Here is a 17,282-nt window from a genome sequence, read left to right on the forward strand (position 1 = left end):
TTCCGATAGGAAGGAGAACAGAATTGCACGCAATCTTTAAAAAATGGTCAAACCAATGTTCTGTACAGCTGTAACATGACCTCCCGACTCCTTGTGCCTGTCGGAGATCCAGTTAGTAGGCATTTTTTTAAAGTTACATCATCCAGCCCACTTACCAAATGATCTCTTAGCATCTCACTATCGATTAAATCAAAGTCATATGCCTCTGCCATGCCCCTTAACCTCATCAAACTTCCTGACATGGATTCCCCAGTTCTTGAACTGCCGAGGAAAACCAATAGCATCCAGAATTCGGGGAGGGTTGGGCTCATAAAATTCCTTAACTAAATCCATCAACTTTTGAAAGGTTTTATAATCTGGTGCCTCAGGAAAAGTTAGGCTCCTAATAACTGAAAGCGCTGCTAGCCCACAAGCTGTCAGGGGAAGTACACATTGCTGTTCATCAGCCACAATTTGACTTGCCTGGATAACATAACAAATTCTTTCAACATACTGGGCCCAGTCTTCATTGGCAGGATCGAGGGAGTGAATCTTCCTAAATAACAGCATGATGCCAAAAATACTTAACCTAATTCAAAGACAACTGTTGCAAATGAATTTCTTCAGGAGCTTATTTTACTCTCCTGTCGTCACTGAATTAACTCCACTGAGGCTGTATCCTGTCACTAAGTTACCCTTTAGTTACACGTGGAGAGTCCTTGACGCTGATCCAGCTCCCTCAGAGCCAGCTCTTGAAGTGGACAGAACCTCTGACACTCCTGTTTATATCTGTCAGCCAGGGCTCCATGATTGGGCCTCGTTACAATCACTACAGTTACACTGCAAGAGATAACTGCATTTAAACCAAGTTCAAGTCCACGTTGTTATGGGTGAGTTTTGTTTCTGTTAGGCACACTCCACAATCTTCATTTCCTCCTACTTTATTTGTAGCTTTATTGGGGTGAGTTCGCTGTGTTGTTGGAATCTTGTCAACAGTATGCGTTCAATTCCAATACCAGCTGAGGTCACCTTGAAAGTCTTCCCTTCTCAACCTCGCATCTTGCTTGAGGCATGGTAAAGCACAGGTTAAACTCACTACCCTCTCTATAATGTGAGAGCAACCCTACGGGATGATGGCAACTTTACTTTTACCCATATATCTACAACTAGTACAAACCTAATTAGTTCACAATTAATATATCTGTTACTGTTGTGGTTCTGTTCGCCGAGCTGGGAATTTATGTCGCAGATGTTTCGTCCCCTGTCTAGGTGACATCCTCAGTGCTTGGAAGCCTCCTGTGAAGCACTTCTGTGATCTTTCCTCCGCCATTTGTAGTGGTTTGAATCTGCCGCTTCCAGTTGTCAGTTCCAGCTGTCCGCTGCAGTGGTCAGTATATTGGGTCCAGGTCGATGTGCTTATTGATTGAATCTGTGGATGAGTGCCATGCCTCTAGGAATTCCCTGGCTATTCTCTGTTTGGCTTGTCTTATAATAGTAGTGTTGTCCAAGTCGAATTCATGTTGCTTGTCATCTGCATGTGTGGCTACTGAGGATAGCTGGTTGTGTCATTTCGTGGCTAGTTGGTGTTCATGGATGTGGATCATTAGCTGTCTTCCTGTTTGTCCTATGTAGTGTCTTATGTAGTCCTTGCATGGGACTTTGTACACTACATTGGTTTTGCTCATGCTGGGTATCGGGTCCTTCGTTCTGGTGAGTTGTTGTCTGAGAGTGGCTGTTGGTTTGTGTGCTGTTATGAGTCTTAGTGGTCGCAGTAGTCTGGCTGTCAGTTCGGAAATGCTCCTGATGTATGGTAGTGTGGCTAGTCCTTTGGGTTGCTCATGTCCTCCTTCCGTTGTCTTTCCCTTAGGCATCTGTTGATGAAATTGCGCGGGTATCCGTTTTTGGTGAATACATTATATAGGTGTTCTTCTTCCTCTTTTTGCAGTTCTGGTGTACTGCAGTGTGTTGTGGCCCTTTTGAATAGTGTCTTGATGCAACTTCTTTTGTGTGTGTTGGGGTGATTGCTTTCAGAGATCAGGACTTGGTCTGTGTGTGTGGCTTTCCTGTACACCTTTGTGGTGAATTCTCCATTCGGTGTTCTCTGTACCATCACGTCTAGGAATAGGAGTTGGTTGTCCTTTTCTTCCTCTCTAGTGAATCAGATTCCTGTGAGTGTGGCGTTGATGATCCTGTGTGTGTTCTCTATTTCTGTGCTTTTAATGATTACAAAGGTGTCATCCACATATCTGACCCAGAGTTTGGGTTGAATTTGCGGTAAGACTGTTTGTTCTAATCTAACCTGGACCCAATATACAACCGGAAGCGGCAGATTCAAACCACTACAAATGCCGGAGGAAATATCACAGGAGTGCTTCACAGGAGGCTCCCAAGCACTGAGGATGTCGCCTAGACAGGGGACGAAACGTCTGCACCACAAATTCCCAGCTCGGCGAACAGAACCACAACAACGAGCACCCGAGCTACAAATCTTCTCCCAAACTTTGAATATCTGTTACTGCTTCTCTCATTCCATTAGGTCTCAGGTATTCTTTCAGGCCATATTTGATGCATAAGAAAATCACGGTTGGCTCAGTTGGCTTGGCAGCTGGCATGTGGTGCAGAATAACACCAACAGCATGGATATGATCCCCACCCTGGCCGAGGTTGCCATGAAAGTCTTACCTTCTCAACCTCACCTGAGGCATGGTGACTCCCAGGTTAATTTCACCATCAGATTTCCACCCCTCCCCCAACTATCTGTCCCCCTCATGCAAAAGCAGGCTTGGGGACTATGGTGATTTTATGATGATTAACCTGCTTGCACAGTGTCTTGGTAACAGCTTTTTCCAATGATAGGATCCTGCAAAGAACAGCACTGCAGTGTAAGTGCATCAGACATGTATAATGCGCAATGAAGCTGGTCCATTGCCAAACGTCATGGAAGAGGGGGGGGAGGTGGGGTGGTGTGAGGATAGTCACTGATCATAGAGTACACCCGGACATGTTGATGGTTGCTGTTTGAAATAGAGGCACAGAGGAGCAAGCAACCAACTGGAGGCACCAGATACTCTGACTTTCACATTGGACTCATCATTGGTGTCAGGGAGATGAGGAAACTACACAGCAGTGAGAAGGAATGGTGTAATAATGGAATCTTAATGCATGCTAATAGACACAAACAGGCCTTCTGTCACTCAGCAGCAAGATTCTTGTCTTTTCATTCAAATGTTCTTTGCAGAATCTGACCTTCATTTTATTTCAGGACTGTAATCTTTGTGACCTCACTGTAATCTCCAAATTCCCTTTCCAATGCCACATAAACTGGTCAAGAGCATTCAGCCTTGAGTCTTCGGTTCAATGTCCTCCACAGTGGACTCGGAGTGTACCACAACGCAGAGTAGCCAACTGGAGGCTGATGGCCACGTTTGGTTCCCGTGAGGATGGCCTCACCCGGGATCTTGGGCTCATGTCACACTACAGTTGACCCCACCTCACTATACACTCACACACACTCTCATGCACGCAAACATATTCACACAATCACACCCTCTTTCTCTCACACACACATACACACACACACGTACACTCTCAGAAGCATGTACTCCCTCACATTCATACACACTCTCTCAAACACACACATACACTCACAGCGTCTCTCAAACACACACACTCTTTCAGATGCACAGACTCTGTCACACTCTCCCCCTCTCTCTCACACACACACACCACAACCACTCGCACACACACATAAATCTGTGGGATGAATTTGCATTTGTAGATTTGCACTTGCAGATACATTCTAGTTTGTTCAAAAAGTACATAATCTGTTGACAGTCAATGTGGTATTTTATAAACACCGACGTTAGGAACAAAAGACACAGACAGACTTGAAAGAAGACCTCACGCCTCCAATATTCACAAATCTTGTCTGTCACAATCAAAGTCTTACCAATGACCGAGGTCAGGCTAATTGGCCTATAATTTCCTATCTTTTACCTTAATTCCTTCTTAAACAGGTGAGGTTATATGAGCGATTTTGCAGTCATCTGGGACCATCCCTGATTCCAGTGATTCCTGAAAATCACCACCAATATCTCGAAAATGTTCTCAGCTATCTCTGGGTGTAGCCCATCTGGTCCAGGTTATTAATGCACTTCCAGACCTTTCAGTTTTTTTCTGACAGTGCAGCAGTCCCTCAGTACTAACCCTCTGACAGTATGACACTCCCTCTGTACTGACCCTCTGACAGTGCAGCACTCCCTCATTACTGACCCTATGACTGTGCAATACTCCCTCAGTACTGACCATCTGACAGTGTGGCACACCCTCAGTACTAACCCTCTGACAGTATGACACTCCCTCTGTCCTGACCCTCTGACAGTGCAGCACTCCCTCATTACTGACTCTATGACTGTGCAATAGTCCCTCAGTACTGACCATCTGACAGTGCGGCACACCCTCAGTACTAACCCTCTGACAGTATGACACTCCCTCTGTACTGACCCTCTGACAGTGCAGCACTCCTTCAGTACTGACCCTATGACTGTGCAATACTCCCTCAGCACTGACCCTCTGACAGTGCAGCACTCCCTCAGTACTGACCCTATGACTGTGCAATACTCCCTCAGTACTGACCATCTGACAGCGCGGCACTCTCTCAGCACTGACCCTCTGACAGTGCAGCACTGTTTCAGTACTGACCCTCTGAATATTCAGTGCTCTCTCTGTACTGACCCTCTGACAGTACAGCACTCCCTCAGTAGTGCCCCTCTGAAAGTTGAGTTATTGCATCTCCATGCAATCTTGACAATGGGACAGTCCTTCAGAGCTGTTCCTCTGGGTTTACATGTTAGAACTGTGCACTGAAAAAAAAGTAATGGCTCAGTAAAAGTCTCATGAAGCTGTCAAATTTCCGAAAAATAATTGTTTGATTCATCTTTTTTAGGAAACATAGCCTGCCAACTTCACTGGGTTCTGGTCTATCCAATTAACATTGAGAAAAGTGTGAATTTGGGATAATAAAGGCAAGTGACAGCTATCAGATGAAGCATCGCAATATTTATAATTGATAATCATAGGTTCGTGCAGATGGAAAAAGTAATGTTTAAATTCAGTTGGATAACATCCCAGAAGAGAAACTGAACAGCTTTGGTAAATCAAGGCAACGATACTAATTCTGTTTCAGTAATATTTAATTTGGATAATTTATACAATAATGTTATCAGGGAAGAATCTGTTCTCATAGGCTTTTTTTAAAAAATAGAGCAGCACTCCCTGAGTACTGAACATACGACATTGGAGCACTCCTCCCATACACTGTCTAACAATGAGGCATTTCCTCATTACTTATACGCTGTTTAATGCAGGGACTTTGTCAGTATTGACCCTCCGATAATGCTGCGCTCCCACATTACTGACCCTCTGACATTGCGGCACTCCCTCAGTACTGACTGGATGACAGTGTAGCACTCCCTCAGTACTGACCCGATGTCAGTGCGTCACTTGCTCAATACTAATCCTCTGATAGTGCATCACTTCCTGACCATTGACACTATGACAGTATGGGTGGCATCTTTACTGATCTTCAAGCCGTGCAGTTCTGCTTCCCTGCTGACGTTCTAACAGTGCGGCACTCCTTCAGCGCATACCCCTGACAGTCCAGCGCTCCATCAATACTGACCCTGTGACAGTGCATCACTCCCTTTATATTGATCCCCTGATAGTGCAGCACTCCCTCAGTACTGCTGTTCTGACAGTGCAGTGCTCCCTCAGTACTGACCCTCTGACAGTGCAGCACTGCCACAGTATTGACCTCTGAAAGTGCGGCACTGCCTCACTGCTGACCCTCTAATAATGCAATTTTCCCCCAGTGCTCACCCTCCATCAGTGCAGCAAACCCTCAGAACTGACATTTTGGTTGAACACATTAGGGTTATGGAATCAGTAAAAAAAAAATTGGCTTCTAAAAGTGATTATGATTTCAGACTGCCAAAGAGAAAACAAAGATTGGTTTTATTAATGCTGTTAACCTGCCACATTTTCAAAATCTGGAATGATATGTCACTCCCATCAGACACCAGCCTGACTGAGGCTTAATTACCCTGTTAAGAGTCTGAGTGACAAGCTCAGTTCCATCGAAGTCAGGATCTGTGCTTCAGCAGAAGTCCCGGCGTCGTCTTCTTGGGGTAGTGTTGGATGAGCAATAAATTCTGGTGGCTGCCACATTCTGAGAATGAATTCAGAACATGGAAGGACTCCCAATATCCATGTGCATCTGTCTAAAGAACCTGTTGATCAGAAAACCTGCTCCCATCCAACTGCAACTGAGTGGTGAAGGACTTCGCAATAATGAAAACTGATGACTGTTAGCAGAAAATGTACTGAAATATTCATAATTAATAATCAGAGAATTGTGCAGATGGAATAACATAATATTTAAACTCTGCTGGATAGAATCCCAGCACGGAAACTGAACAGCTTCAGTAAATCAGGGCAACAATTTTAATTCTGATTCACTAATATTTAATTTGACTAATTTATACAATAATGTCATCAGGGCAGAATCTGTTCTCCTGAGCTTTTTATAAATTGCTCTGAAATCCATAAACTACATTATCCCCTCATTGAATTCCTGTAATTATTTCATCTTGATCATTATTCCTAGGAGAAAGTATTGAATTTTTAATGAAGGTGATCCATTTATCGACTATCTCACTCCTGAATCAGCAGGTGGAAACCGAACTCTGTCCAAGGCTGATTTCAAGCTTTACAGTACTAATTGATGAGTCATTGCGAGATCAGAGAGCCTTTGGTCCATAAAACACCAAACACAGGCGCTTCCAGGCTACGCTAATAGATTACTCAGTACGATCAGCAGTTCAAAGCATCATGCAGAGAAATTGGAAGATAATGTCTGCGCCTAAGCCAACAAACTGCACCACTTCTACGATGGCAAGTGTGATAGAGTGCAGCATTTTCAATGGTCAGTACTGAGGGAGTGTCACACTGTCAGAGGATCAGTACTGAGGGAGTGCTGCACTGTCAGAGGGTCAATACGGAGGGAGTGTCACACTGTCAGAGGGTCAGTACTGAGAGAGTGCCGCACTGTCAGAGGGTCAGTACTGAGGGAGTGCCGCACTGTCAAAGGGTCAGTACTGAGGGAGTGCCACACTGTCAGAGAGTCAATACTGGGGGAGTGTCGCACTTCAGAGAGTCAGTACTGAAGGAGTGCTGCACTGTCAAAGTTCAGTACTGGGGGAGTGCAGCATTGTCAGAGAGTCAATACTGAGGGAGTGCTGCATTGTCAGAGGGTCAGTGCTGAAGGTGTGTCACACTGTCAGGGGGTCAGTACTGAAGGAGTGTTACACTGACAGAGGATCACTACTTGAGGGAGTGTCATACTGTCAGAGGGCCAGTACTGAGGCAATGTGGAATGTCAGAGGGTCATGATTGAGGGAGTGTCACACTGTCAGAGAGTCAGTATTGAGGTAGTGCTGCACTGTCAGAGGTTCAGTACTGAGGGAGTGCCCCAATGTCAGAGGGTCAGTACTGAAGGAGTGCTGTACTGTCAAAGTTCAGTACTGAGGGAATGCCATACTATCAGAGGGTTAATTCTGAGGGAGTGCTGAACTGTCAGAGGGCCAGCACTGAGGGAGTGCTGCGCTATCAGAGGGTCACTACTGTGGGAGTGTCACACTCTCAGAGGGTCAGTACTGAAGAAGTGGCACACTGTCAGAGAGTCAGTACTGAGGGAGTGCCATATTGTTGGACGGTCAGTACGGAGGGAGTGTCGCGCTCTTGGAGGGTCAGTACAAGGAAGTGCCGCACTGTCAGAGGGTTAGTACTGAGGCAATGTGGAATGTCAGAGGGTTGTAACTGAGGGAGTGCCACACTGTCAGAGGGTCAGTACTGAGGAAGTGCTGCACTGTCAGAGGGTTAGTACTGAGGCAATGTGGAATGTCAGAGGGTCGTAACCGAGGGAGTTCTGCACTTTGGAGTGTCAGTACTGAGGGAGTGTCGCACTGTCAGAGTTCAGTACTGAAGGAGTGCTGCCCTGTCAGAAGGTCAGTGTTGACGGAGTGCTTCATATTCAATGAGGGCAACACTGAGATGTCATTTGAGACTTTTTCACTGAGTCACTCTGATCAGCTGAATGTATGAAATCCAAAAGCATCGTTTCAAAAAAAGAGCTGTTTAATGTTTTCGCTAACAATTATCCCTCAGTGAAGGTTGTGATAACAGGTGTTTTGATCATTATCACCTTGATGTTTGTGGAACATTGCTGTGTGCAGATTGGCTGCAATTTTTCACACAACTACATTTTAAAATAGCTTCTTCATGAGCGCTGAAGCACTTTTGGATGTCCTGAGGTGGTGCTACACAAATGCAATTCTTGTTCTCTTCGCTGTTCACCTTAATCATTTCGCCAAAAATTCGCCCTGTTGTGATTGGAGAATCTGAATTCTGAGCACTGTCAGAAATTGCTGATTGTGGAAACACAAGCGGAAGCTTCAATGAAAGGTTTTCGAGAAATCCCCAGACACTGCAGCGCTGATCTGAAGGTCAAACATACCCGGCTTTCAGCACACAGTTTATTCATTATTTATAAATGGCCCTGATGTCTCCTGCTTAAATTTTAATAAAGTGGAATTGTTTCCACTTGAATCGCCAATCATTTCACTTTTCTTATCCTCGGACTGGTTGTGTAGTCATTTGCAGGTTGGGGACATTTTCTACAATCCCCCTCCCCCCCAGTCGTGGGGACAGGGTGAACATTTCCAAATGTCTCTCTCATTGTTTCAGAGAATGTCTGTCTATTTATTTTCCTCTTGTTCATGTGACACTTCACTTGTTTTATCCTGTAGCTTTGATTTCATTAGCTCTGATGGTCTAGGTGTTTGTTCTGAATATCCTTGACCCTATGTCTGCTTTTGCTTCTCCCTTTGGCACATGCAGGTTTGAATGCTTTAATCGGACAGGATAATGTTGCCAATGACCAGCTCTTTCACCTTGTCTGGGAGCAGACAGACCAGAAGAAGGAAGAACTTTCCAAATTGGAGTCAGAGGGCTGCGTCACAGAAAAAGGTCTGTCGGCCCATCGAGTCTCTGCTAGTCAGAAATAACCACCTAATTATTCTAATCCCATGTCCAGCACTTGGCCCATAACCTTGGCATCACAAGTGGGCATCTAAATTCTTCTTAAAATGTTATGAGGGTCTCTGCCTCTCCCACCCTTCCAGGCAGTGAGTTCCAGATTCCCACCATCCCCCAGGTGAAAGAAGCTTTCCTCACAGCCTCCCTAGATATCCTACCCCTTAACTTAAATCCACTTCCCCTGCTCATTGATACCTCAACCAAGGAGAAAAGATCCTTCTTGTCTGCCATATCTATGCTCCTCATAGTTTTATACGTCTCACCATGTTCTCCCCTCAGCCTCCCCCGCTGTGAGGGCAACCCAAGTCTGTCCAATTTTGCTTCATAACCAAAACTCTCCATTCCAAGCCAGCAGCCTGTTAAATCTCTTTTGCACTCTATCCAGTGCAACCACATCCCTCCTATAACATGAATTCCAGAACTGCATGCAATACTCCAGCTGTGGCCTAACCAAAGTTTTATGCTGTTCCAACATCACCTTGCTGCACTTAAGCTCTATTCTTCAGCTAATAAGGGAAAATATTACATGTCTTCTTAACCACTTATCTGCCTGTCCCACTACCTTAAGGGACCAGAGGGTATGCATACCAAAGTCTGTCTGATCATCAGTGCTTCCCAGGGTCCTACCATTCATCATAAATTACTTTTGCCTTGTTTGTCACCTACCACCCCACCAACCTCCGCATACAGCGTATCATCCGCCGTCATTTCCGCCACCTCCAAACGTACCCCACCACCAGGGATATATTTCCCTCCCCTCCCCTATCAGCATTCCGCAAAGACCACTCCCTTCATGACTCCCTGGTCAGGTCCACACCCCCCACCAACCCAACCTCCACTCCCGGCACCTTCCCCTGCAACCGCAGGAAATGTAAAACTTGTGCCCACACCTCCTCCCTCACTTCCCTCCAAGGCCCCAAGGGATCCTTCCATATCCACCACAAGTTCACCTGCACCTCCACACACATCATCTAATGCATCCGCTGCACCCGATGTGGCCTCCTCTACATTGGGGAGACGGGCCGCCTACTTGCGGAACGCTTCAGAGAACACCTCTGGGATGCCCGGACCAACCAACTCAACCACCCCGTGGCTCAACACTTTAACTGTCCCTCCCACTCCACCGAGGTCATGCAGGTCCTTGGACTCCTCCATCGGCAGAACATAACAACACGACGGCTGGAGGAGGAGCGCCTCATCTTCCGCCTGGGAACCCTCCAACCACAAGGAATGAACTCAGATTTCTCCAGTTTCCTCATTTCCCCTCCCCCCACCTTGTCTCAGTCGGTTCCCTCAACTCAGCACCGCCCTCCTAACCTGCAATCTTCTTCCTGACCTCTCCGCCCCCACCCCACTCCAACCTATCACCCTCACCTTGACCTCCTTCCACCTATCACATCTCCATCGTCCCTCCCCCAAGTCCCTCCTCCCTACCTTTTATCTTAGCCTGCCTGGCACATTCTCCTCATTCCTGATGAAGGGCTCTGGCCCGAAACGTCGAAATTCCTGTTCCTTGGATGCTGCCTAACCTGCTGTGCTTTAACCAGCAACACATTTTCAGCTCTGATCTCCAGCATCTGCAGACCTCACTTTTTACTCCTTGTTCGTCCTGCTCAAGTGCATGATCTCACACTTTTCTGAATTGAATTACATGTGCCATTGATCACCCCATCTAACTTAAAACAGAAATAGTTGTAGAAACTCAGCAGACCTGGCAACATCTGCGGAGAAAAAGCAGAGTTAATGTTTTGAGTCCAGTGACCCTTCTTCAGAACACTTCAGAGCCAATCTATATCCTCCTCTAATTGAAGGCTGTCCTCTCTATTCACCAATCAACCAATTTTCATCTCATTCATGAATGTACTAATCAACTTTCCTGTTAATCCTACAATCTTCCCACAAATGAAGTTTGACTGAGAGAATAGACTGTCAAAACAGAGGCTCCCAGTGGGCATGGTGAAACCATTTAATATTTGTAATGTAAGGATCTGATAGGATTACTTAAGTCTTAATTCCATGATGAATATAGGTAACATCTTCCTTGTGACGATATCAAAGATCAAGTGAGGGAGATCTTGCATTGACTTCATGAGAGACAGGCATATTTCTATGATGTGTTAATGTTTGTACATTTTTAAAAAATACCTCTGTATTTTATTGTATTTTTTTTATTGAGGACAAAAATGGAAAGTGGAATATTTTTTAAAATTACTGACTATGGAAAATAGCCGTGCACCTTTTAAAAAGTAAGCAAGTCATGAGTAAGTGTTATTGTTCAACCAGTGATTTATTTTATTTTCAGATGAAGTGGCACTAAGGATTCTGAGTAGCAACAAGTAGCAGGTCGGTTTGTGAAATGGAAACTAAGTCCTGTCAACAATTGGCTATCAGATAACTGAACAGCTTGTGAGTGTGAACGATATTGTCAGAAGCCATTAGATTTCCAGAATGAGAGGCGATATTCTCTGCTCTGCAGTTAAAAGAAAATACAAGGTTGAAGAAAGCCTATTTAATTTCCTTTACCAGTTGCACTGTGCTGTTACCTTCACCAAAATGTCAGAGACTTTATAACTTATGAATCGATCACTCTGTGCCTCCAGCAAGTGAAAGGACCTGGAGAAAAGACATCAAGGAGCAGCAAGTCCTGGCCAGCTAAAAGGATCATCTCAACAAATCACATGGACAGAGACCACTGAAATGCTTTTCCATTTTCTTTCCTCTGTCCATTATATCAATGTTTTTATTCATGGCTGTCTATATTTGTGTGTGTAGATGGCTTTTTATAAAGAGGTTAGAGTTTTCATTCATTGAGTTATACGTCAACTGTTCATAGTTACTTACCTGTCGATAGAACCTATGTATTTGTGATTAGCAGCTGCTCTTGTAATGTAAATATACCTGATCCATACTTTCTGTTTTTCTGGAATTAAAACGATATAGAAGTTGGGTACTTCTGCATACTTTGTTAAAATCTTTAACTTTGGTAACAATTTGCAATTAAACAATTTCTGATAGCAAGACAGAAGACTCTGTGATGTCTGCTAGCTAAAGTGAAGGGTCAATAGCGTCCATCCCAACCCATTACAACAGTATTGATTCCGTCAAGCATAAATCATAGATATTTCTCTCATTTGGGTCAAGTATCTGACAGGCTAGGGACGGGATATTCGGTGAGTTGAGTGTATTTGGTACGTTCAGTGACTTTAGGTCCATGGTTCCCCAAGCTCTCCATCACAGGGGCTTTCTTCACCTCACGTCTGGTTCCTCTTCAGAGTCATTTGTAAACATTAAAGGTCATTGCAATGGGCCAACAACAAAAAAGGAAAGATTTATTGCGCTTTTCAACACCTTAGGATCGAGAAAAAGCATCAGCTGTGGCTCAGTTTGTCGGACATATACTTACTTCTGAATCACAAATTTCTAGATATAAGTAATGCACAGCAGGATCTCAAAATTGGCATTACGATAAATAAGTAAATGTAGATTAACCTTACACAAAATATTCAAGTAAAAAATGAGGTCTGCAGATGCTGGAGATCACAGCTGCAAATGTGTTGCTGGTCAAAGCACAGCAGGCCAGGCAGCATCTCAGGAATAGAGAATTCGATGTTTCGAGCACAAGCCCTTCATCAGGAATCTTGAAACGTCGAATTCTCTATTCCTGAGATGCTGCCTGGCCTGCTGTGCTTTGACCAGCAACACATTTGCAGCTTACACAAAATATATCCATTTCATGTCAAAAAGTAGACAGATGAATGAAAAAGCTGTGATTTTTTTTCTCAAAAATATATTCAGATTTTAGGAAAAGACATGAAACATTCTTTACTTTAAAATTACAGTATGTGGAGGAAAATCCAATGTGTCACCATACCACATATTTCACTCTGAACGTGCTTCAATGCAATTGTTCACAAATTCCATGTCAGGCATGCAGTGCAACAAAACATTTCAAATGGAGAATTCAGAAAGTACAACAGAAATAAACTTTTCTTCATCATGGTCCAATCTGAGGTAGTTCAATAGAATGTCAGTATTTTTGATGTTCACAATACACATTTTTTGTCAGGTGTGCAGCCCGAGATCTTACTAACTAAAGGAGTTGCAAGAATTATGAGTGCACCTACACCAGATAGAGTGATGAGATTCTAAGAGGTGGCTCATCAAAAGTGGAATGCTCTGCAATCTTGCTTGTTGATTGACTGATATCTAATCACACTGACAGCACAGGAGAATATTCAAAGTGAACTAGTCACCACATCAGTGAGCTGAAATATGAAAGCACACACTGACATACATCATTGAAATGAAATGGTGCAATTTAATCCTTGTGAATACCAAGCATCTGTTGGAAGTTTTTATGTTTGCTCATTTCCCAAAATAGTTTCTAAGGACAATAACTGTTGGCTTTGCCACTGATGTCCACATGTTGTGAATGAACAAAATGAAAGCTTCTCTGTCCTGGGACTACCTGACACTGTGAAGCAGTAACATGTCGATAGCTTGAGGATCACATTAATCCTTCCCAGTCTGAGACTGTGCTGTCACTACAGCTGGTGCAGACTCCAGATATAACTGAGATCTTCCCAGAGTAATAACGTTTCACTCGGCTTAAAGACAAGACAGATTGAATCATTTTGCACAGTGTCAAACACTGATAACATCTCACAAATCAACCCGCCACTTGAAGGCTGAAATAAATCCTGTTTCATTCTCCACCAATTTCCATGCAAAGGTGGACCTACATTTATGTGGTGCCTCTCACAATTAAAGGTCATGTTAAAGTGTTTCAAGGCCAATGCAAAGCTGGCTTGCAATGCTTACATTTGAGTTAAAAGGAACGAATACAATATAACTGAAACTAAAATTAGAATGAATTCAGATGCTCGTGCCTCATGTTCTGAAGATAAATTTCTGCTTTTCATGCTTGTACAAGGTTAAGTCATGACAGATGAGGAAATTCATTATTCCCTCCTCTCATAAATCTTAGAAAGTTTCTGGCTCAGTAAGAAGCCATGTGGCCCATTGTTGTTGCAGTGACAAAGAAGTGAACCACACTCAACACCACCACCCCCCTCCACCACCATCCAGTACAACCCCACTTGCTAATATTTGGTCCATAGTCCTGCAGGTTTCGACACTTCAAACCCAGACACATATTAAATGAGTTGATGATTGGCGCCTCTACTGCCCTTTTGGCTTGTGAGTTCCAGACCACTAACCATAGGGCTGCTCTCCTATTGGAGAGAGGGGATTGATGGCAGTTTACCTGGAGGCTCACCATGTCTTAGGCAAGAGGGGGAGGTTGAGAAGGAGGGTGATTCATGGTAACCTCAACCAGTGCAAGAATTGAGCCTACACTGTTGGCATCACTCTGCATGGCAAACCAGCAGTCCAGCCAACTAAGCTGACCAACTCACCCAGCAGCCTCTGCATGTAAAACAATTTTCCTCATTTCCCCTGTACGCTTTCTATGACTTTAAGGCTTTGGCCTCCTAGTCACTGACCTCTGTGAAGCTAAATAGGCTTTCCCCATTCATTCCATCCAAATGCTTAATCTACATCTTCCTTCCACAGTCAATAACTGAACCATCCTATCACAGCTCGACAACAGATCTTCGAACAGCTCCTCCCAGCAAGTTGGAAAGGGGCTTGTGCTGATTAATCAAACTGCCCAGTTGCCTCACCGTAACTGTGAGCAAATATCTCATAGCTGATTGCTGATCCTCTCCGGGAGGCGACGCAGACACTGAATATGATTGGAATTCCTGACATTGTACAGTCTCATTCCCAGTCTGGGACCAGGCATCACAAACTGAACCACAGCTCATCAACTCATCCCTAATCACTCAGATTAATGAAAACTGCAAAGCCAACCATTAATAAACACATCCTTCATTATGTAAATCATTCACTCACATACTGAGTCATTCCAAATCACCCAGCTGTTCTGCATTTTTTGGGTTTCTGGGTGTCACACAGATTGGTGGAATTGGCTGCCGCACGCAGTGTAGACTGACTCAGCTCAAATCCGGACAGGTCAAAGTTGTTTTAATGAGGCTGTTAATTAAAGATTCTCCTCACTGTTATGAAGAATTAATCGCACTCAGCGTGACCGTTCACCTCTCGCACAGCAACAGACAGCAGCTGAACACAAACTGTTTATGGATTTGTTGGAAATAAATGTTATGGTTGATCATGTTTCAGACATAGTGAGATGGAAACTGAGAAGAATCCATAGGAACAGGAGGAGGCCATTCAGCTGCTTGAGTTGGCTTCACTATTAAATCAGATTGTTGATAATCTGAACCCTGATTTCTATTTGTCTACCTGCATAACAGATCCCTTGACACCTTTACCCATTAAAACTCAATCATTCTCAGTTTGAAATCGCCAGTTGACCCCTAGCATTCATAGACTTTGATGGAGAACGTTGCACATTTTAAGTCCCCTTTGTGTGAATAAGTGTTTCCTGGATGAACTACTGAATGACCTCGTTCAAAATGTTAAGATTTTGCTTGCTCACTGGGGGCTCTCTGAACCATCAAGCGCTTTTAAAATCAAGTAGTACCAATGCTAGAAATCTGAAATAAATGTGAAAACGGGCCGGAGAAACGCAGCAGGTCTGGCAACACCTGTGGGGAGACAAACAGAGTTAATCTTTTGAGTCCTGTATGACTCTTCCTCAGAATTCTGTCTCTGCACAGACGGTGCCAAGCCTGCTGAGTATCTTTAGCACTGTTTGTTTTTATATCAAATGGTCGCTACAGTTTTCATCACCACTACTAAGTCAGCCCTCAATACTTGAGACTAGAATTTATGCAGGCAGTTTCTACATAAAATTGTCATCATAATTTACCTCTTACAACCCTGTATAACTTGAGTGAATCAGTGTTGCAAACCTTCCAAAGCTGATCTATACATTCTCACGTGCATGACCCACACCTGAACAAATGCAATTAGGGTCTGCTTCTCTGACAGAACAGCACACCATCAATGCAGCCCCTGCAATATTGTCATGCCTTCTCAGTACTGTCTCTCTGCAAATTCAGTCTTGCTTTGGGACTGTTGGCCTTGATTATGGACTTAAGTAACTGGAACTATGGTTTTCAGGGCCCCTGAACCTGTTAATCAATAGGTCAGAAGTGCAATTTAAAAGACAAGCCTCAGAGTCATGTACCACAAGGCGATTTGGCTAGGGTTACGTCCGTGGTCAGGCTTTTGCAACTCAGGAGTGTTTCGGGTGCAGCAGCAAGTTAGACCAGAGGGACAAAGCTGAGATCACTCAACAAAACACAATCAGTTTGATCTGGAGCTCCTGCAGTGAAATTCCAGCCCAGTAGCACAGTTTTGGCAACATATCTGCAGGAAATTTGAGCTGCCCCAGCAATCATTTGCTGTCCTCTGTCAGAGTCGTGAATAGTAAGAAGAGCCCTCTTCTCATCCATTGGAAATATCGCCCAGTGATGTGTTGACAGAGTGTGGTTTGACATACTTATGTTGTGATCACAGCCTGTCAGCATGTTATATCATGAACCACTGGACTGCCTCACTGAGAGAGATCAGCTCACCATCATTTTCAGTATGAGAATCATCAAATCACCACACAATGCAGGCTCAGCTTTCATACTTCACCATTTATCTCTGTTAACGGTTTCTCTTTGTCAAAACTTAGTTGGAGGATAAACATTCATACAGGATCTTCAGAACAGAATTCACGAAGAAGTTAAAGTCTAGAAGGAATGTAGAGTGAGGTTAGGCTCAGACTGTTAAAAGGCAGAAAGTTGGGAAAAAGGGGGCATTTTCAGAATAGCAGCCTGTAAAGAGGGGAACGCCACAGGATTCAATCCTGAAACAACAATATTTACAATATATATTAAGATGTTACATCACTTTGTAGCTAAGATTTTGTACCTAGGTACCTTTGTATCTAAGATGACGCCAGAAGTGTACATTGTACACATTTCACTGTACTCATGTACTTCTGCACTTGAGCACACGTGACAAGAAAATCTCAAAAATAGGTGGGAAGACAAGTGTTGAGGATGACACAAAGACACACAGGGAGATTAGATTATATTAGATTCCCTATAGTGTGGAAACAAGCCCTTTGACCCAATCAGTCCACACCGACCCTCCGAAGAATAACCCAA

Source organism: Hemiscyllium ocellatum, chromosome 35 (assembly GCF_020745735.1).
Source record: "Hemiscyllium ocellatum isolate sHemOce1 chromosome 35, sHemOce1.pat.X.cur, whole genome shotgun sequence".
NCBI classification, from domain to species: Eukaryota; Metazoa; Chordata; class Chondrichthyes; order Orectolobiformes; family Hemiscylliidae; genus Hemiscyllium; species Hemiscyllium ocellatum.